This window comes from Nicotiana attenuata, chromosome 7, assembly GCF_001879085.1.
Source record: "Nicotiana attenuata strain UT chromosome 7, NIATTr2, whole genome shotgun sequence".
Lineage (NCBI taxonomy): Eukaryota > Viridiplantae > Streptophyta > Magnoliopsida > Solanales > Solanaceae > Nicotiana > Nicotiana attenuata.
In genome coordinates this window covers 94,327,848-94,332,388 of record NC_031995.1, presented here as the reverse complement: position 1 = coordinate 94,332,388, position 4,541 = coordinate 94,327,848, and positions in this window count along the sequence as shown.

The following is a 4,541-nucleotide window of genomic DNA, read 5'->3' as shown; positions in this document are numbered from 1 at the left end:
GACTTAAACGCTTAATATAATAAATCTCTTTTCTCACCTACCTCAAGACCCTAAATTTTGACTAACTCCTAAATTTTTCAGAAATTTCGCCAGAGTCTCCTTTGTAGCTAGGCCTATCCACCTGCCAGAGAATCACCAAAATCATCTTAAAAACACATCCACAACTAGACAGAGCACCACAATGTATATATCAACAATACTAATCTTAGTATTACAAGCTCTGCATTATCACAGGGGTACCAGAACATGGACTAATTTTCCTTCCACAACACTTTCAGCCTTCCAGATGACCTTCTCGACTTACAAGCTCTATCATGACACGTTCTCGGAAATAATATCAACTCCTAAACATAGATAACAAGGATGACAGATAGACACCTCGCGTGAGCTAACTATCCATTGACTTTACCTTTAATAATTTCCACTATACAAATTACATTCCACCGGATATTGCAATTCATGGTAACAGCAACAACCCACAATTCCATCACATGGCCTCATACCATCAAGAATGTCATTTCATAGTAACCAAACAATCATGAGTTCATAATAGTCCTTACCATCCATTAATGTAATCACAAAGGTGTTCATCAACAAGAATATAATTTCATTTCAATCAACAATCCATATGAAGTCAAGTCACGATGATTCTTGCCAGTAGTGCATCATATAAGATATTACCATGATCATATAGTTCAATCAAATCAATTCATACCCCTTGTTTACCTCTACCTTCTTAGACATAAACATATGGAAACACAAAGTACATGAGGAACAGTTACGGGGAACATCATACTCCTAGTGCAAACTGATGTGTAATACACTTATGTTACCTTTATTATCAACTCACATAACATCTTCAGGGGTAAATATGGAGAATAGCCTGCTCATCCTTAAAATTCTAAATCTCTAGGCGAACACTCACACTAAACCCTTGATGACCTTCAATAATTACTCTAAGGTGTGCTTTCATAAACTGACCATAAAATTACCTACCCAATATATATGTGATCACACTATGAAGCTTCATCCTTGAATTGGCTGAACTTACAATACCCAATGGATCTAATACGATGAGGAACAACAGAGTTCAAGCTCAGACTGGAGTTATTCAGGAATCCATTAACGTGCTGAGCAGAGCATTTCATGAGGTTATATGCTAAGAGACACAGAGGTTACAACTAAAGATACTGACATCGTTAATCATTGTGGGGACATCAATTATTAGACAAATAAGGCATAGGGGTAACTCGTACATTGGCAATAGGAACCATTAAGGAGGAATACTCAAGTACGCGAACCACTCGTTTCCTAGAGTGTAGGGAAATCAATTTATCAAAGATGAGAATACTCTGGCACCTTGAATGCGATATGTGACTCAAAATATATGAAGTTGAGTTACACTCCTGACATTAGCTGACACAAGGAATCTATGCTATAAGACCATGAGGATGAAAATGAAGTTAAACACTTATGAGATTATCATAATTCAAGCAGCTTAACCTTCCCTGACAATTGACCCTATATGAGAGAACTAAAGGTACGACAATTTTCCTTCCAAATCAATATGCTCATGATATGTGCAAAAATCTGAAGGCATCTAATCTCACCCCTTTATAAAGTAAAACCACATAGCTCGGATATCTAAATGTTGGGATGAAATCATGTATTGGTTAGAGGCGTTCATGATGCTCCAGGAAGAGAGACAAATTCCACTCCTATCCACCCAAAGGGGTGTGATACCAAGGGTAGTAAAACTACCCTCACATGAAAATGATATAGTCTATTATTCTAGAAGTCGAGTCAGAAGAAGGCCACGTAACCCATCCAATCCGACCCATTTAAGACTTTGGAAAAAGGGGATGCACTTTGGTTTGAAATCAAAGCAATCTTAGCCTGGGCTTAAAGGAAAGTCATTACTTCTGAAACCCATGAGACAAGCCCTCGTAGTCCTAGAAAATCGATAACAATGGCGAGGAAGTACTTTAAACCATTACGAGTTGGTACAAAACAAGACCTCAAAGTGCCCACATGGATAAGTTTGAAAGAATGAGACGTCTTAATGCATTTATCAAGGAGAAGTAACCTGGGCTATCTAGTCACATGGACAAGTGGATAAGGTAGATGATTGTTTAGGAAAAACTCTCATAAGAAGTGCGAGCAATATCTCTTTATCCTAACAAAAGGAACATGTCCTCATCCTTAATACGACAAGACTTCCTCTTTGATGCCATGAAGCATAAATGAATTCTACAATGAAAGTTATCAGATGAAGTAGATAGTAGGGTAGCAAAACTAATGAGCACTATTTGGAACCAACGAGCATAAACCAAGTTGAAGATATTAGGAGTCTGTAGGAAAGGAGAAATTTGCCCACTCTCGGGGCGCTGTAGAGTGCATACAAGTGAGGTTAATTGAATCATATCATATAGTTGGATAACTAGTCGAGACATTGAGATGATATATCATAGAATATTATGGGTAAACAACACATGATGCAAGACAAATTACAGGAAGTAAGAGAGCCTTATGGAAGTAATCTCTATATTGTAACCACTAGGAATGGTGGCAATACAAAGTGATTACGAGAAGCTACCCTTTTTTTTGAAATAAGATCTTTATATGAAGTCATGTTATTTATAGCTCTAGAATTCAAAAATACAATTGTGTTTAGAAACTCAACTTCATAATAAGCATTACAACACACTTCTATACAACCAACTATTACAAGCCATATGGGGAGTTGCTATAAGACTTGACTGAGATAAAGGTTTTGACATACGAATGTGTTACTAGGTGTATTTCTCAATGGCCAACCCAAAACCAAAAGGCGAGACTTAGACTGATAAGCAGATCGTTGGACTAGCACAAGTGTAGATAATCCATTATCGGAAAGAGATCATTCAATTTCAGCAATTGCGGCAGGCTATCAACCCTTGATGAATCTTGAAGTGATATGAGAACCCAATGAGATAGTATGGAATAATCATGGAGGGTTTCCAGATGTTCATAGTGAGTTTTTTTTTTCATGGATTTTTACTTGAGAAAATTAACACATGTTGGAGGTGTAAAGAGAAGATAAACATTTGTTATGAGCTGGACATGTTTCTACTATATTAGCTCCCAACTGCAAGATACGGCCATGCCACAAGCAACCAAAATACTAGGACAAGGTGAGCTTCCTACTACGGGATGTCCCAAGTGGACACGAAAGTTATGGAGGCACAATATCTTCCTATGACGGGAACAAGTGGGCAGATGTTGTCCATTTAGATAAAAAGTTTCTGTAAGAAATTCATCGGCAATAGTCCCTTGTTGAGAATTTAGGAAAAGCAAGTGGGAAGTATCTATAGTGCTATAACTAAATTCAGGAACATAATTATAGAGCTCAATTCCATAGGAAGGTGTAAGTAAGAGAACTATGATAGAGAGACTTTGTGAATAATACGTCTAACTCAAAGAGCATGTGCATGAAATGTTTTGTAATTTAGATTCTTTCTAAGAACATATCTATGCAAAGACAAGAAAATCATAAGGGTTTAACAAAAGCTTTAAACAATCACCACATTACCAAATAAAAAGGGATCATATAACTTTCACATAATTTCCATACCTCTAGGCTACATTTCATGGCCCTTCCATAGGGCTCACATATCAAATTATACACCTATGCGTTTCATACAATAACAAGGAAATCACAAGTACAAATCAAACACTTTAAATGATCACCACATTATCAAATAAAAGAATCATGCCATTTTCACGTATATTAGTCCATCGGCACTTGGGGCCATAATTATCAGATCATACTTGGCACTAGGCCGCATTTCATAACACAATCTGTTATTTCCCGCATTTCACATCACTTCCGCATATTTCACATCAATATCATAATCTGTTTCATATTCCCTCATGTCATAAGCATCACCAGGTACAATTACAATTCGAGTTCTCGACACATTGGCCATACTCTATTTCTCAAAGTCATTTGACTTATTTCAACATCTCTATACACAGAGGATTTCACATAGTTTGACATAATATATGCATCTCCAATTTCAATTTAAGGTCTTAGCATTTTAATACATGATTCATATTCCTTGCACCATTTTTTTTAAGTTGTCAATAATAGCACATTGATCATATTGGAATGCATCTTTCATAACATCGGGTCACAACACCAATTCATGTAAAGTATCAACAACAGCAAGAATCCAACATTCAGTTTTACCACATTTACACAGTCACTTACTTCACTTCGAAAGATCTTTATACATTACCAAGAACCAAACACAATCAATCAAATACCTTTGGTACACGTAAGGACATTTTGGAGGAATTAACCATAATGAGTTTTCTTTTCTCACACAATTTGGCATCAAATCTCAATTTAAACTTGACCTGAAGTCTAGGCACTTTAGCACATAGTTCACATTCTTCATATATCCTCATTTAATAAGAATAACATATTAAACACATGAAGAAGTACCTACCACATACATTTTTACAACAATAATTCGCTTAACATAATAAAACGAGTA